The sequence below is a fragment of the Accipiter gentilis genome, chromosome 28 (assembly GCF_929443795.1).
Source record: "Accipiter gentilis chromosome 28, bAccGen1.1, whole genome shotgun sequence".
Classification (NCBI taxonomy): Eukaryota; Metazoa; Chordata; class Aves; order Accipitriformes; family Accipitridae; genus Astur; species Astur gentilis.
In genome coordinates this window covers 7,077,362-7,104,566 of record NC_064907.1, presented here as the reverse complement: position 1 = coordinate 7,104,566, position 27,205 = coordinate 7,077,362, and the positions used below count along the sequence as shown (strand labels likewise).

General features: G+C 37.3%; 1 protein-coding gene across 7 annotated transcripts in view; it reads left to right on the top strand.

Moving 5' to 3' along the window:
• Positions 1 to 27,205, top strand: part of SDCCAG8 (SHH signaling and ciliogenesis regulator SDCCAG8) — a 117,987-nt gene that overhangs the window by 73,335 nt on the left and 17,447 nt on the right. The gene's annotated exons all lie outside the window — the stretch shown is intronic.

The window sequence follows — 27,205 nt, the reverse complement described above, 5'->3', positions numbered from 1 at the left end:
TTGTGTAAATATAAAAATGACACTAGATTGTTTGAAAGTAATATTCTTTCCTTATGAAAATGACCACCCCTTCTCCCTCCCCAAGCGTTCTGTCAAGGTTTTTTTATAACATCTTTTGCTTGTGCCATTTTGGATAAATAAAAGGAAAGCTTGAACAACATAGTCTTCCAAAGAATTTCAGCCTAGTACATATGTGTGTGGGCTGCTTCGGCTGTTCTCTGCTCTAACTTGGATGAATTGTCTTATCATATTAAAAAAAAAAGGGGGGGGAGGGCATGTGGGGAGGAAGGATAGTGGAGTTTATTGAGTAATATGAATGTAGGGTACAGATGTGGATTCCATTATGCCATGTAATAGATGTATTTTTTTGTTTTACCATCTTAGCTTTCTCAGTAATATTTAACTTGCATAAACAAATCTTACTGAAGATCTTAGTAAGCGGAGAACTATCAACAGCTTCCAGGCACCACTAGCCTTTTCCGAGAGCCAGCTCTTCCTCAGGAAGAGCTGGGACCAGCTACAGCAAGACTAGTATGGAATATTTCCACCAATACCAATTGGCTGTTCTGGCCAGAGTGTCCAGACTGGTAAGACCTTGTGCTGTGATTTGGATTAGATGTCCTTAAAGATCACTGTGGAGACTTTTCTTTTTATACCAGAAAGTTCATCTATGCTCTCTTGTTCTGTTTTTTACTCCGTGTTCAGTGCAACAGGCACTGGAAAGAGCTTAGGCATGGTTGGGGAGATAGAAGATAAAGTAGGGAGATGGCTGAAAGGCAAACCCAATCAGCCAGGCTATCTCTTGTCAGTAGTGAAAGACAAAATGAAGTTTAACTTCATTTTGACTAGATAGTCCTGACTGGGAAAAATTCTGTTTGTTTTTTTTGACCACTGACCACCTGATAGGAACAGAGCTTGCATGTATTGAAGCAGCCAGTCTTGTATGTTCTTCCCCCCCCACACACCCCCAACTACTGATTTTTTTAATGTTTATTTATTTATTTTTGCTGCCATCTTTTGTCCTCTGTCCATATCAGCTTGTTTCTTGCAAGCTCTCCATGCATTCTTTTCAGTCATCCAGACCCCCTTCTTTCCTCTTCCTTTTCAGATTTCTGTCTGTACCTCATCCTGTTCTTCTGTAACCCAGGATTGTTATCATCTTTTATAGCTCAAAGAACAAAGAAATTCAAAATGCTACAACTGTGTCCCTAATCTATGTGACCACATAATCTTTCTGTTTATCTCACCTCCCTTTTGGTTTCTTTACTTGTGGATTCTCAGCATATGGGGGACATGCACTGAGGGCTCAGGGTTACTTTCAGGGGGAAGAAAAAAAATTAAATCTTTTTTTTTTTTTTTCTTTTTTTCTCCTAGATGTTCTTCTGTAGCATTATTAGTATCTAGCCGAATTTAAGACTGCTTCATAAGTTTTTAGGACAACCTTTCCTCTGTCAGAATCAAATAAAATAGATCTACTGGAAAATGTTGCTCATTCTCTGCTGGAGCAGCAATGATTATACACTAGAAAAGATTGAAAGCATTAATCCAGAACAGGAAAGTGGTTTGAGTGGTTTGAAAGCAGAGTGGTCATGCTGCAGGCAGTGCCTTACCTTCTGCTGCTGTTTTGCTGACAACAAGGAGAGAAAACAGGACAGTGATAGCATTTGTCTTATTTAATATTTTAGAATATGTAAATATGGCAGAGATTATCAGGTATTTGAATCATGAACAGTATACTTTACCAGCATTTTAACAGGAGACTCTTTTAACATATTTTTAATTATGATCTTGCAGTACATTCATTTAAAATCCAGGTAATAAGTGACAAGGCTGATATAATAAACTGCTTCAAAAATTCAGTGTAATCTAATTCTAGTTTCCATGTGAAAATTTAATAGATTTTCAGTATCAGTTCCCAAATGCTATAAATTAACTATGAAGTATTCAGATCTAGGTGAAGAAAAGTATAACTACTACAACAAATAAATCTCCCAGTCCCTCACGTTTGTGTTAAAGGACTTCCACCAAATAAAAGTAGTGATTTTTCTCTTCAGATTTCAAAAACAGAGACCTGACTACACTATTTAGTAAAGGCAGAAGAACAAATAACAATAATAATAATGTGTTTTGCTTCAGATTTTCATCCATTACTCAGATACTAATAATCATAGCATAATAATATTAAAGATGATTACTTCTTAACACAGTATGTTTCCCCTTTGTATGCAGCTACAAATAGCACTCGTCTTTTTGCAACACAATCCTGTCAAGTGGGTTCCTACCTAATTTTCTAGCTGTTATTATTCTGGCTCTCTTTAGAAAGTTTCCTGTATCAAAATGATTTTGACTTAACTTGGGACCTAGCATTTGCATTTGAATAATAAGGAATTGTGGTATTTGTTTAACAAGAAATCTCTGTCACTACTTGTGTTCTCCTAGGAGAATATGACAGTCCCTGATATAACTATTTTGTCGAAGGAGCAAGTTCTAACTGATCAGTCAGAATTTCTTTTGGAGCAACAATGTTTTGGCGATTGTGATAGTTGCATTCCTGAAAGTGAACAAGATAACTCTTTTTCTGCCATTCCTATCTTTCTGTCTGAATATGTGCTGCAAATAAATATAGTCCAAAATTATATAAGCAGGTTTTAAAGAAAGAGATTACTTTAAATTGCAGTCATTAAAGATGATTTTGAATCAGCCTTTTCAATGTAATGCAAATATCCATCCCTTTCAGTGTGTTTTTGCTCAGTGAAATACGGCATTAAGTAGATGTCTGTCTTAAATGATACAGTTGATGCATGCTGTTGGGGCAAACTTGAATTGAAAGATGTATGGTTTGCAGGGCTAGGATGACACATTAAAACTGCAGTGGAGCTTATGAAGAGATGTTTATTTAATGTTCTTAATCTACCAACACTGGATCTTTGCTTCAGAAACATGCATGATTTTTTTTACATTAGTTATTGGTTTGATAATTTTTGCAGCTGCGTACTTTTCATTTTAGACGGTGATTTGTTTAGCTAAGTAGATTATCTCAAAAGTAATAATTAGTGACGTAGGGTCACTGATGTGCCACTTGAAGTGAGCTGATCAGCATGTGTGACTTTATGGATCTGAATCTTGGAGAAATAAATTCTTGTCTGTTATGTGGCAAAGAGCACATTGGTATAACTTTTCAACCTGAAAGCAAATTTTATTACTAAATTCTTAAAATTCCCATTCTGTAGATATGTGTTCATAGTAGAAATTAGCAGGTACAGAATTTCTTATAAGGCAGCTATAAAGAGAGGAAACTAGCCAAGAATAAAAAGAATATGTAGCAAAAATAAAAGGTTGAACTGCCTTTCTGTTTACCTTCTGTGCTCCACTCCACAAAAAATAAATAGATTCCAGAGGAAGGGAGATCCAAAATCAAATTAATTGGGTAACTGTACACATAATGTTGGTTCATCCTCTCCTTTATCTGTTTTCAAACTGAATTCCAAGGCATGCATTTTCACCTCTGTAGTTAGACCAGTTCTGTAAATACAGATTCACTTTCTCACAAGCTCTATTCTCTTCCGATTTGGGGAACAAGAAGAAAAAGACAATCTGCCTAGATCTATTATTGATGGAACATATTTATGAATAAGTAGTATTTTCCCAAGCTGCCATGGGTCAGGATTTCATCAGGCTATTTAAGCTTTCACTGAACTTAGCTCTTGTACAGCTCTTGTAGGTACAAGGTTCAATTACAGCTTTGCTTTTCTGCATCTATTCTTCCTGTCATAAAGCAAGCATTTGATTGTAAGTCATCTGTTTAGAGAATTTATTCTGTGGACAGCCAGTGTCTAAAATGGGAAGCATTTAATTTGGTATAGTTAGTTCTTTTCTATGTACGTTTTCTGTTAAAACCCAGATGACGTATGGAAATACAGCGAATATGAAGTGGTGTCTTCAAGTAGGAGAAGAAAATCCTAGGCAATTGCTTTCCTTTTTTCAAGATGCCAGCCATGCCTTTACTTTTTATCAAGCAGCAAAAAAAAAAGCATATGGGCAGTAGTTTGTATGAGGCTCTTTTGAAATCTTTTTAATAAAACATAAATTTAGAATCCTCTAATGAGTTTTTTCCAAACACTTTTCCAAACTAAGTTCAGTATATGGGATCTGGGGCTATGAGTTTTCTCTAAAACTTCAGTTTTGGTGATTAGAGTTGGTATTACTGTTATTTTTGCTGTAATGTGTGTGATCACTGTCGAATCTGTGTAACATTAACAATAATAAATTTTATGCAAATTTGTATGGGGCTTTTTGTTGTGGTAGCTTTTTGGGGGTGACAGCATTACATGTGTTTCGACTGTATTTTTGGTAGCTAAAGTCAAAAAGAAGAGCCTACAGGACTGGCAGTTTGGGGCAGATGTGTGTCTATTCCTCAGGCATCAGTGGTTGTAAGTTAACTATAAAAATGTTACAACCATCTGTGTAACAAGACGGCAGAGATCTGCTCTTGCCTGTTACTATAAATAAGAAGGAGATTTGTTTGACTTCATAGACATTGGATTTATAAAGACTATATGTGTCAAATTGTAACTATGTGCCATGTTGCTGAGATGTGTCTGCAGCCAACTACCTGGGGTGTCTTCCCCTTCAGACATTCTTGTGTAGTGCGGCAACTGTGCAGAAATGTCTGTATAACACAACATGTGACAAATTATGTTTGTTTCCTACCTATGGGGAAATGTATGATTCTTATGGGTAAGCTTATCTGGAAAAATAGCTAAAATGGATTCTTAAATGGACCACTCAAGGAGTTAGAGTGAAAATGTGACATGCAGTTTGGCAATGATTTTAAAGGTTTTTCCCACCATTAAATTTACTTTTTGTTGTTGTTAGTAAGTGAGTGTATGCGAGATCACATAAGCATGAGAGAACACATGTATATATGAGAATTGAGACATATATATGTGGATAATATAGCAGCAGTTTCAAGTTACTGATACATAAAATCACAATAGCTGGTTTGTTGTCAGTTATATGTCTGAATAGAGATTTTGGATTTCTTTGGTGAATCTTTAGTAGAACAATTGATTAAAATTATTTCTTGATAACTGGAGCAATCAAGTTGCATTTAAAATTTTACATTTTCTGCCTAAAGCTCTTGTACTTTTGTGTGTGTGTGCGTGTGTGTGTTTTCAAGAAATAATGATGGGCGGAAGAACTCCGTTTTGATTGTTGCCTGAAAGACCTTTATTTTTTTTCCAGTCCAGTTCATTCTTTGTTGAATATATTAACTTCCTTATTTTTATTTTACTGATAGTTCATTATATTTTTAAGTAACAGTGAGGCAATGGTTACTATCTTTTTACTAGACCAATCATCTGGTTTGAAAAGCAATTATAGAATAAAAATGCACTACATTGTTTCTTTTTAGTTTAAAATGCATTAATTTTTATATCGAAAATAGAGATTAACATACATAGTCTCCGTAACATCTCTGGTATTAAAGTTGCCTCAGTGTTTAAAGAACAGCATGCTCCACTTTTTCCTGAGCATCATTATTCATACCCACATATATTTGGTGTGGTTTCACTGTAACGGGATTGCTGTAACAATTGGAGACAGACTTGTTTGCGTAGCCTTTTACGCAAGGGGTTTGTTAAAAGCTTTGTGGTCACTGTGTCCGGCATTGCGGTGCAGCCAGATAAAACTCTCAGCTCTGTCCAGAATTTGGGTTTATCACTACTAAGTAATTTTTTATTACTATTAAATAGACTCACATTTTTATTTGAGAAATGTATACTCCAGAGAAGTACTATTAGGAAATAATCCACAGATGATGTATATACACATACACACATATATATGTTTCAAATCCTGTCAGAGTCTGAAAGTGTATTTGGCTTTTGTTTACTATTTGGGTGTTTGCACACAGTTCACATACTCTGGAATAGAAACTGGATGTTCAAAATCTCTCCCCCCCTCTTCCTCTCCAGTTCACTATTTGTCTGCTTACTATATATATATGTTTGTCTGTTTCCCGCATCTCCCTTCTTTAAGTAGATGTCTATATACAGTGTGTGTATAAACGCATATATTATTTCTGCTTTTATATGTATAATACTCCCATTCTAAGTAGTTAGTAAATTATATAAGATTATATAAGTCCCCAAATACTGTTTTTAAAGATTTATTCCCCAACTACTTGAACAGTAGACACATAAAGCAAAAATTATCTCAATTGTTAGAAAACCTGAAAATGTATACCAAGAGAGAAATACAGGGTCTTCAAAAAATGCTGTAAAATAGTATGCAAATAAGTTGTTAGCCTTCCTAAGAAGGAAATGACAAGCAGAGGGAAGTATCACACCCAATTTTCAGATAGATGTTTAGAGAAGTTAATAATGTTCTGTAAGATGTATTCTAGGTCACTGAATACTGTGTTACTCTACTGCAGCTATCACATACACACAGAATGTGTGTGTATATAAAATATATATATACTTGTACATAGAGTTTTATATATATATATTCCTCTGAGAATGTATTGAGCTCCTTTGTAAAAGTCATTAGGCCTCGCTGCTCCAATTTTGAACAACTGTTTCCAGCACCACTGATCTTCTGTATCCTTCTTATTTTTGATCTGAGTTAATATTTGTGTTCAGCTTGTACCTACTTGTCTTTGAGCCAAAATTGGGGTAAGTAGTTCTTTAATTCTGCTGTTATTTTATCTGCACTGATAATGCAGGTAATTATAAACAATGGTTGTATCTATTCAGTCCTACTTGTGATTAATAAGTAAAGCCTTCCTCTTTTGTTCTTTTTGTAGTAAGCTCTCCATCACCCTCAGTTTTCTGATCGTTGATCTTTTTTGAATATGGGCATTCAGAACTGTCTACAGGGTTTCGGATTAATATCTCAGATGATGGAATTAATGTATTTACTGGAAATTCCTTGACTGATAGATCCTGTGATCACGTTTGCCTTTTTGACAGCTGCATAATATTGGCAGCTGATAATCCTTCTCTATCCAAGAAGTGCATCCAGGACTTCTTCCTCCCAAGTAAATTCAAGTTGTTAGTAGAGACTTTTGCCATGAACTGAGAATGCATTAAGTCCCTAGTGTAAAACTTTGTTCTATAAGGTTTCATCCTGTGTCTGCTTTTCCAATCTTTTGAGTCTTCTGTTACTTTCTCTGCAGTATCCCAGTCCTTCTCTAAGCTGATGACATCTCTTAAATTTATCAGCCCACTCCCACTTTTTGTGCTGAGTCATAATTCAAAATATTCAAAAATCTGTTTAAACTTGACGAAATCCACTTATAATTCTTCCTCACCTTCAATTGTTCCTGTTGGCTGTGCTCTTTATTTTAGTCAGTTACTTATCAACAATAGCTTAGTTAAGGTTTGCTGATGGGGCATGATGTTTATTGTTTTGCTGAAGTTAATGTAGCTAAGATTTACTGCATTTCCTTTATCAAAAAATCAGCTGTCAAAGAATTTAGGACTGATGTGACAGAATCTGCTTGGTCTAACTTATGTTTCAGTTTCTCATGTTTTCCATTTACCTTCGTGTCCTTATATATTCTTTTCCCTTCAGAATTTATTGCACACTTTTCATGCATTTGAGGTCATGTTAACAGGCTGGTAATTATCTGAATTACCTTCTTTAAGGATTAGTTCATGTTGTATCTTTTAATTGCATAACAATATAGTCAGTGTGAGGAAGAAGGTGTAGAGGGGAAAGTGACAGTGTCTGTTCACTTTGCACATCAAGACAGCTGGCCACCACAATTTTATTGTTTTAGAAAGTGGAGAATAATATCTGGGAAAGTGATACCATAAACTGGGGAACAGTCAATGCCTCAAAGAAAAGCTAGGTGGAAAAATAGCCAGGTTTGCTTGCTTCTGTGTTGAACAGCTATCAACACTCTAACTAACACCCCGTCTGCTAAGAGTCTGGTAATTGTCCACTCCTGAGAATATCTTCTACTCCACTGCTTTGATGTACTCTGCCTTCTCCAAAACAGACATGGGGATAGTTCTTATTCGTGCCATCAACTTCTGGGAGTCAAAGCTTTCAGCTCACTAATAGTAAGCTTGCGTTCTTGTCTACCAGGAATGTAAAAAGCCCTGAAATATGTGTGACATAAACCAGCACAACATAAGGTTCCAGGCTGTTCTTGTTACTTTCTGTTGTCAGCACAGTTGTTGGTTTTCAAATTTAAATGTTAATTTAGCATTAACGAAGAATTCTTGATTCTCTCCTCTAAAATGGAGGTGGATAAAGGTGATGTCTTTGACAGCTCAGCCTAGACTCTCCTTGATATAGCAAGATCTAGAAATGCTTGGCCCTATGCAGATCATAACACTGATGCTGAAAAAGATGTACATCACTAGACAGAAGTGTGCCCATGGTTTTCCAGTGAAACCCCGTTTTATTCTCCTACATTTGCTACAAACCTGGAACTGTTTTAATTTTGGTTGGGGGTTGCTTCTGGTGGTGAAATATGATCCTCTTTAATCCACCAATTACCCCTTTACCACCGCTGTGTCTTCTTTGAAACACTTTGCCTTTGGTGCCTGGTAGTAGCACCTCTGGTCCATGGTAGTAGTCATAGACTTCCTCACCACTTTCCCCAGAGATGTGAAATAAAAAGTGAGCAGGGTAGATCAAAGTGCTCCTTTGCTGGCCTGTTCATAAAAACATAGCTGTTTAATGGCAAGAAATAGCACCAAAAAGCATGTCATGTTTCATTTAAGTTACCTGCTAAGAGGTATCCAGAGCTACAGAATAAAGGTTTCTACCCATGATAATAGCCTTTCCAATGTAGTATAAACTCTGGAGGATGACCCTCCCCATGTTCCTCCTAGAAGTATACACCATTTAACAATCTTTAGCAAGTCTTGATTGTTTAGACCATCTAAAGAATTAAATAGTTGAAATCCCTGACTGTTATACTCACCTTGTTTTCTTTCTTCCATATTGTGTTGCATCTGCATTTTTAAAGTTCATTTTTCTGTACTGTATTTCTGTAATATCCTTGTGATATGTCAGAACATTAAAAAAAAAAAATGTTTTCAAATAACCACTGTGAGACTAACACTATGCAGTAGTTTAGCAGCAAATATCTAGTTGGGATATTTAACAGTAATTGGGATCTTCCTATTGGGCCTTAAGTGAACTCACAGTAATAGTAAAATTTGACTATTAACCCATTTGGCAAACTGCTTTAAGCAGTAGCAGATTTCCTTCCGGTTTTGATCTCTGAGTATAACTCTGAGATTTTCAGACTAAGGCTATTTAAACCCCTCCGTTCCCATATAGCGAGGAACTGAAAATGAAGACAGATGAATAACATTTAAACAGCTTTGCAAGTATGTCATGAAAATTTACCAGCTCTGTAACAAAATCTATGCACCTGCCTGCTTTCAAGGTCATTGTTGTAAGAGAAGGAGACCCAAAACTAATGACGATTTATTTTTTTAATATAATAAGTGAGTAGATTTTTGCAAGGCTGTTGGAAGGCTGCTTTTTCCCCAATAACTTTAGTGTTTTGATTGCTTCCACAGGGTCCAGTCCTGCTCCTATGGAAGTTGATATAACTGTGGATGCTCTCATTTTCCATATAAAAATCTAACCTGCTTTTAAATCTTTGAGTGTTTAGCCTTGATGTGTCTTGTGCCAGTAGTTCCGTAACTAATGTAGCCCTTAAAGGTGGGGTTTTTTTTCCCTTCATGCTTTTTGTTTTCCATCTTTCAAACTAACTGGAAGTGCTGTTGTTTATGCATTATGAGACTGAAGACTTGTTTTTCCACTGGTTTTGTTCTCTAAAACACAGATAGAATCTTCTTTTGCCTGTTTCTGGTCTAACTTAAACTATCATTCTTTTCTGGAGCTCCAGTCATATTCATTATCAGTTTCTGAGTGCACTCCAAAAAAATTGCCATCCTAAAAAATTAAATACTAAAAAGTAGTTGTGTTTATTGTGCCCTGCTATAGTGCTAATTGGTAGTAGCCTAATAGTTACATGCATTGTGCTAGTTTCTGGAAATGCTATCTTAAATGTGTTACCCCTCAACTGCTAATTGCAGAAGCTGTCGTGAAATAGAGATTATGGAAGTGGCTATAAGGAAGGACAGTATGATAAGACCTACTTAGCATCTACATTTCTAGTGTACTCAAGACAGCATTATGTGTGCTTAGGCCTTCTCGGTTTGGTCCTAAACAAAGTAGTGATGATGGAAAATACAAAAGAAATGGAAAAGGGTAACAGATTATTCTGTGTTTGTTTAACTTGTTCTTTGTGAACAGTAAATTCATATATAGAGGGAAAGAAAGGAAAAATGAGATTTTTTTTTTTTTTTAAGTTCTTCTTAACTTCAAAGTGCCAGATTCCACCTTTAATTATACATATGGAAATACATCCTTGTCCCAAATACGATACCTCATTACTTGGGACTTGATCCTGAATGGTCTTTAGAATTCTGATTTGATCCAAGTCAGGGTTGCTAAATACTTCCAGGGATCCATTTTCAAAAGGTTGTCTCAGTGGCATGGCTGAAATTACAGTAATCTTTTCTGCACTTATATAAAGCAGTATAATCTTTTTGAGTGCTACACTAGCACTTCCCACACTGCCAGGGATTTAGCCTTAGTTTTAGCTGTGTGACTTGCATGTAGTCAGAAACAACTTCCAGGTTTTTGGGTTGGGTTTTTTTCCCCTTTGCTTGGATCACTTGAGTGGCTGACCTTTTATATATATTTTTTTTAAAAAAAAAAGTGTCTGTATATATGCATATATATATATATATATATACACACACACAGACACACACACACAGACACACAGTTTCAGAATAAAAAAAAAGCTTGTCTGTACATTGACACCAAGCACGGACAATTGCACAGAGTAAATGTTTGGAAGCATGTGACTTAAAAGCACTTTTAACTTTTATCATCATGAAGGCTGTTGTATTCTGCTGTGCCTTATCACACGTGTGTTAGAAGATGCAAATACTTGTGCTTCACAAATCATTTTTATGAATAAAATGCACAAACAAGCTGAGCAGAGACATATGTATCCTTCAGAAAGGCCTTTCATAGGCTGGGCAGAAATGGAATTTCTTCATTGACTTTCTGTAATGTTAACCCCATGTCAATAAAATCCACAGGAAATGTGTCTAACATTTTGTCCTTTTTAAATTTTCATTTTTAATAGCAAGAAGACACTCCAGGCAGTGCATTTCTGGGGGATTATTACATTTCTCGGGTGGCTGAAGTCACTCACCCTTCAGCCTTGTGCCTCACAACACACCCGAGGCGAGCAATAATCCCCAGCAAGGCACTGCCTGTCTTATTTTATTGCTTAATTATTATACCTATTTAATGCTGCTTAGAACATTGTCAGCTGTTGAGAAAAGGTAATTATCACTAGTCAAATGAAAAACACTTTTTTGGCTGCCTTACGGATACACATTTTACTGGTACCTTGATACATAATGAAGCCTGATAGCAAAACTTTTGCTTGTCTCTTCTTCAAGCCACAGCTGTTTCCCTGCTAAATTCATCCCATCTGTCTCCCCTTCCGTAAGGCTGTAGGCAGTATAGCATAAGTACAGAAGCAGTTCAGTGCTATTTTGGATAAACATAGCTGAAATTTGAATCTTTGCCATTTGCAATGCACACATTTTGTTTTACTGCTGTAAAGAGAGCTGTCAAAATAAAAACTACATGGATAATTTACTGAAATACAGTCAAATAAAGGGATGATCAAAGGGGAAAAATGAAGATATAATATAGGGTCACTCTTACTTGCATGGTGTGTTCTGAATAGTGTAATTGTTGACCTCTTGATTTTGCTAGGTTCAGAGAAATTGGTAGTGAATAACAATAGTAGAAGCTGCTGAATTAGAATATAGCATGAAGTCATCCAGACTTCATGCCAAAAAGGTTAATTGTAGCAGGCAGTTTTTTGTGATAGTGCCCTGTTGAGATATCTGACCAAGGTATAGTTCTTTGCTAGTTTTATAAGGAGTATATAATTGTGTAGATAATACAGCTTGGAAACTAAAACCAACTTTTCCATATGTGATGCTTTGCCTCTGAAAATGGAAGGTCACTATAATGATCACTGTGGCGCAACAGTCGTCTACACCATCCTTTACTCTTTGCAGTTTTAGTTGACATGGAAAAATATCTACTAAAGCTGAATACAGTTGTTGTCTTTTGAGTTTGTTGTTCTAAATTGGATTGATGGTTCATTACCTGAGGCTTGTGTTTGAAATTCCAGACTTTCTGAAACAAAAGATCCAAATCCCAGTACAATCTGCTTGAGAGTTCACCTTTGACTTGAATAAACTGAGCACTGTGCAATAAATAATATTTGAGAGTCTTTTGGACAAAGCCCTTTTTTAAAAAAAGTCCTCTATTCTGCTGAAGTGTTAGAAATCCTATGGCACCTCTAGTAAGAGAAGTGCTTTGACCACTGTATCTTGGATATATTTTCCTTTCACTGCGTTATTGTGCTCTCTATGGCCCATCTCAGAGAAGACTGTAATTCATCAGCACTCTGTCTGTATGCCTGGTAAATGCTTATGAGTCTTTTGTAGGAGAACCCTGGAAGCTGTTTCTAGGTTAACCCTGATGTGTATCTGGGATAGTTCCATGTTCTGTGCAAGTTAATTCTTGAAAGCTAGTGCTTCCAAATTCATATTGTGTCAGGTAAAGGTGAACAAAGCCATGTTTGTCGTAACCTAGAAGATGCTCTCATTGACAAAGAAAGAAATAGATGAAGTTAATGTTAGTGAACAATGAAATGATCTCAATATAAAATTAATCTAAATGTTATAAGCAGAGAGTTCCTTTGGGGAAAAAGCACTTCATGGAGTTCACTACTACTGAAATACTGATTTCGGTGTTCTCTATTGAGGTAGAGAAGGGGGGAGAAGGATGTTAAGTCATTAGTGTCTTCAGTATTTACAGGATTGTTTTCAAGCTGTATCAAAAGAAATAAATCCTTTCATAATATTACTAAGGAAGGTACTGCTACATGAAAAGCTTACACGGTGATTTTCATGTAAATATAAGTAAAAACAGTACTCTGGCAAGAACCAAGACTGCATTACTCCTTCACGTTTACAGGAATGTTAGAATTTCTCTCTCTTTATAGACACTAAATTGAAATATATTCAAAGGTCATGAATTCTTATTTTTAGTTTGGTTCAGTAACATGAATATAAATAAGGATGTTATAATCTGGGAGACTGAATGTTGGTATTTAGTCCTCCTATAACTAACCCAGGAGCTGGTAACACAGCTACTGCACGAGAACTAGTACCCTCATGTATCAGTTTATTTCGACTCCATCATTTTTAAAGGAAGCCCAGTTCTTCAAGGACGCCACCATATGTAAAGGCATCTCCCCCTCTGCCTCCCTTCGGGCTTGACTGAAAGAGTAGTTGTATCGACTTGTCTGAACGCTTACTAGGTCACCAAAGTATTCCAGTAAACATCCAGGTACGAGGACCATCTTGGAACAATTGCTTTTATGGTAAATACATTGTTGTACTCTTTGGAGGTCCTGCTATGTCTGAGCTAACCTTTTTAAAAATAGCGCCTATGTGTTGGTCATCCAGTTTTGCATACAACTGTGTAAATCCCTTGCAATAGAAGGAGAATGTTTAACATCTGGTGGAATATCTGCATGTACCAACTTAATGTTTCAAGAAGCTTAATAAGCTTTTTTTTTTTTTTTTTTCCCCCCTTCTCCAAAAGGAGAGATTTACTTTTGTGCCGTGTTACATATTGGAAATGGTTAGCCTCTGTTAGAATCATTTAGGTAGCTGCTGTAAGTTCACGTGGGAGGCCTGTACCTTCACGTGTGACATATTTGACGGTTCCACTGCATTTTTTGCAAACGTGATTCCAAAGCCACAAATATCTAAAGAAAACTCAATTTTTACAAAGGGTTTTATCCTCTCACAGGGTTGGTGCAAATAAGAATTAGGGATGGAGGAGTGGACAAGATCAAGAGCAAAACAAGTTACAGTGGTTGTCTTTTCCATGTGCAAAGTATTAAGAAAGCTGTTGATCTTAGGCTTTTCACATATTTATTACACTTTATTTTTGCAGTCCAGAGTGTGTTACCATACATACACGCATTTGTTGATGATGTGATCAAAAATCCAAGATCATGTGAATTTCAGGTGATCCTTCACATACCGTGTTGAGTATGCTCCCACTTTTGGGACTGTTGATGGTGATCTGGATCTAATAAGGAGATCTCTTGTCAAATCTAGCACATCAAATACTCGTTTGTTTTTGTCCGGCCATCATCTTTTTACTTATGTCCATGATTATTTTTTTTCTGCCTATGTGTTTTTAGATCAGACAGAAGGTCCTGTATTTCCACTCTTTCCTTCTGCAGGTTAGTGTAAGGACAAAAGGAAAAGAAATAATGGGTCAGAGGGGATCACATACTACCAGACAAAATATCCATTAAGTAACATGGAAGAAGAAAAACACTTCTTTCAAGACAAAAGAAGAAAAAGACTTGTTACAGTGCTGTTTTCTGTTCTTTTCCCTTTACCTTTTCATGCTTTTCTTGGTTTAAGGTTATTTTAGGTACTCAATCTCTACATGTGGAATGAGTGTTTCCTGATAAAAATGTTCTGAAGATTCCTGGATCTTTAGGAAAAAAAAAATTTTTTTTCAATGTACGCAGTGAACAAAAACCTCTGCTTGTTCAAAATTTTTCCTGTAACTTACCTGTTTGCTCAGTTCCCTTGTGAGTTATATGATCAAAACCAAAAGCCAATACAATCTTTACAGTATATTATTATGTTTCACTTTATCTTAGCTGTTTGTGCTCCTGCTTTCAACTGCCTCTATTTTGGCAAATTCTAGACTTACTTGTTGTTGTTATTATTAATGCTCAGACATTCTGATTAGATATAATTTGCAAGTTCCACTATTTGAAAGTAAATTTTTTTTAATAGCAACATGGCATAAACCTAACAATACATTCCACCTTTATGGTACATAAATGTTTTTCTTCTTTTTGCCTAGGTTCTCCCAAGGTTCTCCCAAACAGAGAAATTGTAGCAACTATTATAAGTGCTTGCAGGACATCTATAACAAAAAATTTGATTCAGCAATAGTACAGGTTGTTGGTTTTTTTTCTATTAACAGTGCATGAGCAAAGCTTACCTTATATTGTTGTGTTAAAATATTTCCCTCTGAACTGTTCTTCTCTGAATTGTCTCTGGACACAGCACTGCTCTGGTCCATTTGAACCCCACCTGATGTACAGAAGCTATCCCAAACAAAGATGTAAAATTAATTTTGGTGAAAAGCAGAAATTATTAGAGTCCTGATACTTAAATTTATTATCAGAGCCCCCAGTTCCACTTCTGTTAAAGCAGTGTTGCAAGATAAATGAGTGATCTTTCCCATGCTACTTTCTTTCCTTTTAATAATCAGTGGAACTTTGGTTGCTGGAAATGTCTGAATTCATTCAGTCCCTTAAACACAACAGATAACTGTAGAACAGAATTGAAAATGAGGGTTACGTGAGACGTTAGTGTTATTTGTGTGAAAATATCATCTTAAAAATTCTGTTCCACTAAAATTTATTCTCTCCTATTAAGCTATTTTCTATTCATATTTTCAAATAGCACATTTGGGGATTCTTTCCTTTGTAATCTTTATGGCAAGAAATTTTTTCCTAATACTTCAGTGGCCTTCTGCATCAGATTGGAGGGCTATGTTACAGTCAGTAATGTTTACATCAACAAATGTAAATTCAAATTAAATCTATTATTTAAATAGCATAATGGAAACACATGGTGCTTTGTAGTCATGTAATTAAAGAAGATCTGTGCCTCCAGGAGTTTATGATCTAAAGATCAAAAACAGTTCCACATGCAACAGACCTCTTCTAAATATCGATGTACAATTTGGGGATTTTGTCGTGCATCTACTTTACTCCTGAGCAGAGATTTTACCCAGGCCAGGCAGAGTTTGAGATGTAATGCATAAGTATTGTACTTGACACTTTGTGCAGGGGCAGTTCATTCTTAGCACAGAAAAGTTTGGTGTTTTGATGTCAAGATTTATACCTCGATTGTTTAACAATTACACTGTGAACTAAACTTTGTGGATGGTACTAGTTTAGTTAGGGGGAAAAAAAAATCAAATTCTCATCTTTAACAAGGAGTCTGACTAGCCATGCTTTTTTTTTTTTTTTCCCCCAGTTGTGAAAGTAATTTTGTGCAAAATTGCATTTGAGTTAAATTATTCACTCATCCTGGGGCAATAGGCTGTATTCACTTTCCAGCTGAGCCAACTAAAAATATGGGAAACAGACCAGCCTGGTATTCCATTGTTGCCTTATATAATGTGGTGTTTTGGAAATGATGATGAAGGCAACCTGGATATTTCATGGATGAAATAGTAGATTCATAAACTGAAAGCTTTGCTTGCTATTTGTAATGGTGTTTTCTCCCTTCCTTTCAAAACTCTGTGCTCACAAATCAGAGATGTTGCTTTTATTTAAAAAGAAAAGAGGACAAAGAAAAAGAAAAAAAAAATCAAGCCTCTTTATCCTTTGAAGAAATCTTTGCCTGAATTACTGGCTGAGTTCCCTCAAAAGGCCTGGACTCCTTCAAAACTTGGAACCAAGTTCAGACCCCAAGTAGGTAAGGTAGAGTACATTGTTTAGTGTACTTTAAGTCTTAGTTTTCTCCCCACAATATGCTACAAAAGAGTCTGGGTGTAAACACATAGGTTGTTATTGTTAAGTGTGATGGTTTGGGATTTCTTCCAATTATCATCCTAATTAGGACCCTGAATTAAAAAGAATTTTTCATTTCTTTTGAGCATGGGGAGCTAAATGAAGACCTGTCTGTGAACCCTGTGACTCATAAGTAGCTGCAAACCATTAAGCCCCTTTGTCACTGTAATGACTTAGCTGCAAAATAGTTTAGCAGCTCTAAGAGGCAATTTTTGCCTTCAATCTCCTTTCCTGAGGATTTTCCCCAAGTTAAGGTAAGCTTGGACAACACCCCGCATGTTCGCAAGTTTTGTTCCTTATTCCAGTGCATTTTTTTCTCAGTTGGTGCTGTTGCTCAGGATTGCACAGCTTGGAGGTGCTACTGTGTTTGGTTTTCCTTCAGTTATTTAAATCCATAAAACACAAGTTCTGGTCATTTCCTGATGCTCTGAATGCTTTGAGTTCTGGAAGCTATCAGAGACTTCTGAGCATTTGAACTATGGCAGTTCTTCTCAAAGTGTTGTGTTTCAGTTTTACCCATACTGTGATACAGATCCTGAAGTTGCTGGTTTCAGGTCATCTGTGTGCTGTGTGGAAATAATGCTGTACTGATCTCTTCTAAGATAAATTTTCTAACATCTTCTAAGATAAAGCTGTGACATGGTTGCATGTTACAAGTTGTAGGCATTAATGAATGTTGGCGCTTTTCTTCCAGGCCTCTCTGAGCAAAATTTTTGTGCTTCAGATATTGGCTGTACACTAATCGGGGTAAAGTAATAGATTTTCCCACAGTGAGCAATAGTACAGGTCCTACCTTCTGCATGTTTGCAACTGGATTTCCTTTCTACTGCACTTCTTTTTTTAACGAAGCTGTAGCTTTCTGAGCAAAATGAGCCTTTGGGTCATATGGTACGTGGCTTCACACAAACTTTTTCTACATGACAGGCTAACTTAGCAACCAAGATTTGTTTTCCACTTCGTCCTACTCATTGCTTTTGTCTTGTGCTGACATATTAGATTCTGTGCCGTACAAAAGGAAGCCCTAAATGCCAACTAGTGTAGCATTGTGCCTGAGACCTAGGTATTTGGATGTAGACTCAAATGAAGGACTTGTGCTCAAAAACATTCAGTACTTGGCAATCCCAAACACCAAATTTCTTTTGTAACAGTTGAATCAGTGGTAATCTCGTGGTTCTAATGCAACACTGCAAGAAAAAAAAAATCCTTTATCAGCTGGGGTACCTTAATAATTTCAGCGCGCTTTGGGTGGAAGAATAAACAAGAAGAATAAGATTTCCTAAGAGGGTGTAGCATTGGTAGTCTTAAACAAACACCCACCCCCCAAAAAAACCAAAACAACAACAAAACAAAAAAACCCAAACTACAGAGGTCCTATGAAAAGAGACAATAATTCTGACATCAGGCAGTTAAATAACGGACTCTGATGCAGAAAACTGTCCCAGATTCCAACATTCCTTTCAGCTGACATTAGAAAACAAGGTAGACTTAGCATGAGAAATAGTGTCTTTATATGAAGAGATTGCTCTTGTTAGGCCCATATGTGAACCATATATCCAGATTCTCTTTACATCCGCTCACATGTCTCCCTGTCAGCATCTGAAGAGAGATCCCCAAATGTTCAAATGTACCTTTCAGATCAGAGTTTAATTTTAGAAGACTATCTTGGCTTATTAATTTTTATTATAACAGTGCTGTGATAGAGGAGATATCAGATTGCAAGTCAAATTTCAGAAGTCAAAATACTGCAAAGCTGTAGAAATAAATGCAAGTGCAGCTTGCAGTAATAGGTCACAATACTTGTATATGTAAAATATATGTCATTATTGAATAAATAATAATTCATCGGGGAGTATATTGCTCATGTGCACTTTGTATGTTACAAACTGCAACATAGAGGCTGAATATTTCCGTGCTCTATGTGTGTTGGATGAGGAAGGCAAAGTTTAAAAGCCCAAATAATGATTCTAGAGCTGACACTGGTAGAAATTTGGAACTTAAGTACTGCAGAACATCTTGGACATTTTTGCAATTTCTGTGTTTTCTCATATTTAATCTGTAAATGTTCTTTTCAATTTAATTACAAGCTTTAGAATATATAAGCAAAAGCCAAACTTGTTGCGCTGCTTAAAAAAAAAAAGGGGGCAAAAAGCTTACTACTTGGGATCATTTAATGTATGTAAGCAAAGTAAGCTCTTAGGCAATTCAGAAGTATCACTCTGTTTATTAAAATACGATTGACTAATATGTAAGAGTTAGAATAATAAAAACTGATTACATAAGAATAGTTTGAATACCATGAAACTTGTAGAAGTGTATATTGAAATCTTTCAGATACCTTATTGATTACTTAATTTCTCTGTAAGGTCTATTTTCTCATCATATCCTTAAAATTAAGTACATGAAGTCACCATCCAGAACTAGAAATTATACTAAAACAGGAGTTGCAAAATTAAAAATGCCAGTGTGAAGTATAGTCATTTTTCAATGTAGTGGTTCTATGCTTTCTCTTTTGAAAAAGGATATCTAAGGGCATTCATGTAGTTATGAAAGAAGAAATTAATTCTCTTGCTAATATCCCCACTTTCCCATGTAGTCCTTTTCAAATTGAAGGGGTTTTGCTTTCAGTTCCCCATTTCTCTTTGTCCCAAAAGAGTAAAAGCATTCTGTTATTTCTACAAATCACTGTAGAAATTCTGTTGTTTCTACAAGTTACAAATGAAGTGCCCAATAAAACTGGGTAATGATTTACAATTATTCTATCAGACATTTGAGGTATACCTAGAATATGAATACCACAAGCTTTAATTTTATAATCTTGATTATTCCATATAAGAAGAACTGTCTTTTCTTTAAAAGCTTTAAAAAACCTCACCCTATCCCTCCCAACTCCCAACCCCACCCTACCCTCCCCAAACAAAAAAAACCAAAAAACACTTGGTTTGCATTTGTAGCTATGACCAAGATATGATAGTGGATTCTTTCTTCATCAGACCCAATCTTTTTCTTAAGTGGTCCAAACTGCAATCCAGTGAACTTTTGATCAGAAATCATTAAGGGTGAGCATGTGTAAGAAGCAGTGCAATTACACTCTGCAGTCAAGGGAGAAGCTCTTGATGTACACTGCACCTTCATATTTTTCCATTCCTTGTCAAGAGAATAAAGTATGTTATTTTTTTCTCAGCCTGCAAGCAATAAGAAAGCATGCAGCTTTTACATTATTTCTATAGTAGTCAGTTTGCAGTGGGTCTTGGCCAAGACTTCACCCATGGTTTCTTTTCATTCACCTGTTCTGGGACAAGAAGATATAGCACATACACAAAGTTCATTTTCTCTCTCATACCTAAGTCTAGGGCCATACTTTTTGCCTAAACAGTAAATTTAAATTCTGAAATGCGTAATCCAATGCATGTTTCACTTATGCAAAGGACCTCTGTTGGCAGCCTGTTTCTGAAATTCTGTTTCTGATGTTTGTATGGGGTTTTACTGAAGGGAAGGCAGTACTGGAACTTGCTGGTGAGGGACTGGGATGGGGCGAGAAAGCCTGTGTGACGGGTCTCCAAGTACATCTTCTTCTGGAACTTCAGTCACAGCTGATGTTCAGAGACATGCCAAATGTGGTTATAGACGATCGGTTTTGACCTGATCAGTTCAGAAGACATCCTGCTCGGCTGATTATTGCTTTGCTACTCAAAGCAACCCAGTGGATAAAACAGGTATTTTTAGACCCATTAAGTGCTATTGAGCTTATTGAGAATCTTTCAGGAAAATGCAAAGACCCCTCCATCTAGGAAAATAAAGGAAGTTAATGTGTACAATCAGATGATTGAAAAAAATTTTCTCTTATCTCCCAGAGTCCTCTAAGAAGATTGGGGCAGGTGGGCCAAGCCTGGGCATTAACACCTGAAATGAAAATTGATTAATGATCAGAAATGTGTGTGAAACAAACAAGGGCTGAAAGAGATCCATCCAAGAGGTTAGGGAGGTTTTTTGTTGTTTGGGTTTGTTTTTTTTCTTTTTAACATAATTTCATCATTGTTAAGGTTTGAAGAGTATGCACAGAACTAATGGAAATCTTAATCTGTAGTTATTTATAAACATTTCTTGTTACTGTAAACACCCTCTATACAGTTCTTTATTTATTATAGCTGGTAAATCAAGCCCTATCAAATTTAAGCTGAGCTAAATTGCTACATCATTGAATACATTGCCACATTTTACATTTTAGAATTCCAAGTGTGTTTTGAACTTGTCATCTTCTTCTTAAGGAAAAGAGGAAAAAAATGGAATTATGGGAGGATAATTCTGGGAGGAGAAAGTGGCTTTTTAATTTTGTTTTTTATATAAAACTATCCAAAGCAATTTTGATGAAAACTTAAATAGCCTTGAGACAGAGAGGAGGGAAAAGGAAAGTACTAGCCATAAACAAACAGCTTAGAAACCTGGTATTGTGTCCTCAAAAGTGCTGGTTTGAACCAAAGCCTCAACATTGATCTGCCCTTTCTGTGAGGCTAGCACACAGTCTCCTCCTCATTTGTTTAGGAACTCTGCTAAATAGCTGAGGGAAAAACCACTTTGTATATTATCTAGTCAAACACAACCATTCCCATATCGTAAGGAGAGCTGTTTTTGTGAAGGCAGAGGAAGGTTCTGTGCTCATTGCAATGGAGAGTTGATGTGGGGAGACTATTTGGAGCAAATGCATGTCTAGTTTCTATTCTTCTTGAAAAATGCTAGAGCATACACATGTGCTTCACGGTCCTTATGCTACATACTGCTTCTCTCTGCACAGATAATCACATGAACAATACATATGAGCAGCATTTGAGGTAGAGCTGTTATCTTTTATCTCTTTGATGTCTTATTTTACTGATGCATGGAAAGTTGAACGAGGAAATAGTGTTTCTGAACAAAAGGTGCTACAAATCCTCAGCAGACAGAATTGCAAAATTGTGCCGTCTGTCCTTACACATTTCCCTCTCTGCCTGTCCTTCGTTAACTGAGATGGTTATTCATCACAGAGTGGTCAATGAGAGTTTTATAGGAGCATTTATTTATAATTTCTATGTTCTAGGTCTTTTTTTTTTTTTTTTTTTTTTTTAATTTCAGGCTCCAAAGTGTACATTTTCTTTTCTGTTATAGTCAATTATGTCATAAATGGTCAAATGATAACTCATCACAAACAAAATTATTTTTGCAGCCTGTCTTCCTAGCGTCTGGATTCTAAAGAGACAACCTGGATGCCTGCATGCCAGTGCAACCAGGATTTCAACAGTGTCAATAATCTTTGCTCATGACACCAAAAAAATCAGTGTGTCAGTGTATTCCTGCAGAGTCATTAGCATACAGACTCACTCTGCTTGCTTAACAAAGCATGGTTTGGTGTATTATAGTTTCCTAGTCTGCTTGTCTGTTTCACCTCTAACAAAAGCAGAGAGAAAATTCAGTCCCTTCTTCAGTGGCACACTAATGCAGGAAATAAATCTTCAGGCATAAGGTCTGAAATGGCAGTCATTTAAATAATTCAAATGCAGCAATCATTTTGCCCACGTGCCTTTCATTTCTTTGTTTTGTTTCTCTGTATTTCTCAAATCACTGAGACACAAACGATCTTCAATGACAATCTATATTTTTAAAATATCTAGAGCTAAATAATCCCTGTCCTCTTTAAATGCAGTTTAACTGGTTACATGTTAAATAATTATTTGCTCTCTCTTTTGTGGTGTGGAGGGGGGAGTTGGAGGGGAGAAGTAACATACAAGCAGATGTGCTGCTAGATCTACAGGCTTCTGCCAACCATATGGCATCTTAAAGAAAGATGGTTGGAGCGTCTGGATTAGCAAAGAGTCGGGATGGAAAGCCATGTGTCGTGTTGGTACAGGCAGTTGTTTTAGCTCTCTGTAAAAGGCTTCAGGAGATTGTGTAATGGAACAAATGGTACTGCAAGCCTAGTAACAGCCTTACCGCTGCTGGAGAGGCAATTGGCCCCCAGGCGGGTACTGCTTCATCCTTGCTTGTTGGTTTTTTGTGAAGGATTTTTAGATCGTTATTCTGTGTTCTTCTTTCAAAATATGGGAAACTTGGGAGATCTAATTTTGAACTTTATACTTGAAAGAGAGCTATTGTGTGGTTAGGATTTTTTCACACTCTCATTTTTTATAGTGAAAACATACAGTTTCCCTGTCTTTGAAATGAGAAGCTCGTGCCCTTCTGCAAATTTCCTGCATCCTTCGTGAACAGTTTGAGACACCAATTCATTGAATTTGTAGCCGATGCCCAGATTTTTGGGGAAAACTGCTCTCTCTGGGATTTGCTTAGTTAAAAACAGGATTGGGGCTATTGTGCTTGTGGCTATAATGTACCAGCTTGGCATTCGTATTCTGTTTGACAAGTTGCTCTTTATGCAAACAAGGGGCCTGCTCCTATTAAAGGCAAAATTCCTTTTGTTTTTAGCAACACAGGATTGGGCTCTTGGTGGGGTTTTGTGTGCTTTACAGGAGTCTCTGTAGTTCACATTACAGCTCATGGGAGTTATTCTGGATCAAGATGAAAGCTTTTGTGTCCAGATCTGTAACAGAAATAGGTTTTAGTCGTTTCTGTACTGTCACACAATAGAACTCTAAATTCCTCTGTATGTCTCAACAAAATCAGGCCTCTTGGTACACCTGTAAATGCAGTTTTATCTCCCTGATACTATTTGTTTCAAAGGAAATAAAAAACCTGATGTTGCAGTAAAGGAGTTCAATAAAATTAGGATTATTTTATTTGAAGAGACTTTAAGTACATTATGATCCCATATCACAATTTTTATGTAAGAAGGTAACATGAGGGATGCCCAAATATTCATTCATAGGTAAATACTTGCTGAGCAGCTAACGTTATGGTTTCAGAGACATTAGAAACAAGCCATTAACTGCAGAACCATCTTCCCTACTGCAGATCTTTGCTGAAAAATAGACTATCTTAAACTGAGACAAATGCTGCTCTAATATAGCCTAAATTCACAATAATTTAAAAGTAAAAGTGCAATTACTGCTCTTTTTTTCTCTTTAGTTTTTTTTTTCTTACTCTCCAGAAGGCTTCTTATCTGGAGCTTAGGAAACAGCGGTCCTCAGCTTAATCTGCAGTTTAGTTACAGCAGTGCACGCTTTTTCCTGAGCTGCCTGCACGCCCCCCTGCTCAAGCCTGCATATGTTGCTCAACACTGATCAAAAGTAGCCCCCCTGGGAGGGAGGCTTGGGTTTGTTTTGTCGGCCTGTTCATTACCTCGCCTGAGCCGAGGCTGAGCCAGGTGTGAGGTGGACAGTTGTCCACCAGGAGCGGTGCCAAGACCACCAGCATCTCTCTGGAAGGCTCTTGCGGTGGCTGTTGAGGAGGAGTGGAGTCGGACCAACGAGCCCCAGTGGGGACCTCGGGCTCTCTCAGGACATGTGCTGAGCTTTCACAGTCTTTCAGAAACCCAGGCCGTTTTCCACGCTGTGTTAGTGAGTGAGTTCACCAACACTGTGGTGCACGTCATCAAAAGCGTGCGTTTCATTCAGAAACGTGCACTTCTCTGTGCAGGTGTTCCTATAGTGAATTTTGAGTAATGGTGTATTTGTGCTGCAGCAGCAGTATCAGAGGTTACAAAGTCTACAGAGACAAGTAATTGATTGATAGTAGGTGGATCTCTAGCTTCTTATTTTGCATATGTGTTTGTCTTCTGTATCCCTACTTAGAAGAACAAAAACCATGGTTGTATTTTTAAACAAAGAGACACAGCTTTGTTTTCTTAATTTACTACTAGTGATTTCAGGCACTTAATTTTAATTGTCCAACTACTTACGTGAGTGAGAATGTTCAGCTCCCAAAAGCACATCAAGACTTCTGAGCTTTCTTGTTTAAACATTTGTTTCATAAAACTGTTACCGTTGCTTACCACTGGCAGACTAGAACATGGGCAAGTAATAGACAAAAGCCTGATTTACCTAACAAAACTAAGCAAGGCATTTTGATGTAATCTAGGGGGGAAAGTACTCTTCTTTTCTTGTAGTCACATTGAAGATGTGTCAAGAAAATGAATAGCATATTTATTTCAACTGGTAGCAAAGAAAAGACTGATAGTTTTGCTCGAATTTTTTACAATAATTAAAATATGGTGGAAACAGAAGAGTCTGTGCATGCACATGCACAGTTGTGGGCAGAATGAATTCTTCTGCTGGAAAGTGCCGATAGCCTTACCATGGTGGGATGCCTGTGCTGGGTCTGGTGACTGCTGACTGGTATGCTGAGCCGTGATACGGGAGAGCCGAGCTGGAGCCACCTTTGTGCTCATTTTGCATGGTACTCCTGACAGCCCTGGGCTGCTATTCCAGAGACACTAGAGCAGCTATTCTCATCCACAAGCTAAGCTGCTGCCACCAGAAAGGCATAATTGACCCTTCCCACTGGCTGTGATCTGGGTGTGTTGATACTCGTCTCCAAACTGCCTTGTTGCAGTTGTATTCCTTATTGTGGAGGGGTTAATAGTTATTCTGAAGATAACTGTAATGATATTTGCCTCTAAAGCAGGAATAAAATTCCTCTATTTCATCGCAATGATGAAATGCAGTAAATTCAGAGCACAATTGGACTAATATATCTACATAATGAAATAGCCACTCTCTTACAGAGAGTGTAATACTGTCTATAATGTACTAATACATTTTTAAGATGTATTTTCTGTGAAATGCTTCTCTGCTTTCCTTCAGTGCTTCTAAGCAACTGCAGTTTTCGCTAACTTTTCATGCAAATTCACTGTTTTTAATGTAGTCCGAAACAAAACACCAAGTGGCCTCTGTATTCACAGCAGCTGAGCTCTGTGAAGGTAGGCTCACAATACTGCTCAGATCCTCTAGCTTTTTACATTTTCTGGAAAACTTCTGGTTTCTCAGGACCATTCCTCTCAGCCCTTCTCAATGCAAAAATCTTTCTCTGTAACCCTCACCCCTGCCCCTACATTTGGTCTGCCATGTTACATTCCCCCCAGCTGGTGTTTCCTTGATGCTGTGACCCTCCCTCAGCCTCTGCAGAACTGGTTTATGCCATACCAAGGGACCTGGGAAGATTGGGGCTGGTCCCAAGTGGGTACAGCCCTGGTCCGAAGTGCTTTGTTGCGTGACAGCAGCAGCTCCCTGTGAGGTGGGGGCATGCTTGTTTGGGCCGACCAGCACTAAAGAGAGAAAGAGAGGCTGAAGCCCCCTCAGGTCCCTTGGGTATATCCACGCATATCTGAGCACAGCTCTTCCCTACGTCTCATGCACATCCTAGGCTCCTCTGCCCCCAGCCATTTCTCTAGATCCTCACTCAATATGTGCCCCCCATTCTCATTTTTATTCCTTAGGCAGAGTAAGTTTGGAAAATAGACAGATGTGGTAGAGCTGTATTTGAAGGGGAGTACAATAGGCTTGAGGTAGGTTCACAAATGGAAGCAATCTGGTCTGTGTGGAGAGAGCAATGGGGCCTTGTATGGAAAACATCTATCTGAATATGCTGCACAGAAAAATTATCTGTCACCAGTTTAAAGTCACATTCCTCCTTTTGTGTGTCACAAGCATAAAACTACACTCCATACAAATCCTACATCTATCATTACTTTCACTGTAATTTATGAAAACCACAATAACCCTGTGTGAACCCTGAAAATAAGCAAATGTGTATCATCTGCCAGACCTTACAGGCAAAATCACTTGTTTGAAATGAACTGGAAAGAGGGGCATATTTGCACCTCTGGTGTGGAAAGTAAGGGTGATGGGGTTTAAGCAAGGAACTAATGAGTGATGCCTACGTAGACATTTAACACTTTGTGTTTGATATTTTTATAGATTATTTTCATAGTGGTCAAACTATATGGTATAGCTGCCTTGTTTTTTATGTTGAAGAACGTTTTGAAGGACTCTGGTGTATAGTTATTAAACTGGGAAGGCTCCCTTGCAGATAACCAGATCAGGATTGTACCCAGCACTGTTGAGCTCCCATTTGCAAGGTCGCTAGTGAGAAATATATTACCTTTCAAACACAGGTGCTAATAGCTATAAACAGAAGCTTTATGCTCTGTAATACAGAGTCTCCAGTCCTTGCTTGGTTGCAGCTAGAGTCTGGGCTTAGTGAGGACAGCAGGACTGAACTCAAAGCTGTTCTGTTAGTCTGTAACTGCAACTGTCTGAAACAACTGAAGCAGTTGTAGCTCAGCTGCACTACCCTTTCTAGCGGTAGTATTTTTTTAATTAAGACAATGTCTGACAAAGTAAATTAACAGAAGCTGATGCTTTTAGCAGGTTTTTTTGCTTCAAATGCCTGATGTCAGCTTGGGCCACATGTACATTCTGCACATGCCATGGGATAGAAAAAGTGAAGCCTTCTTTTTCAATTCTCTGCTGCCTGCCCAAACACCACATGTACTGTCTGTTACATGTC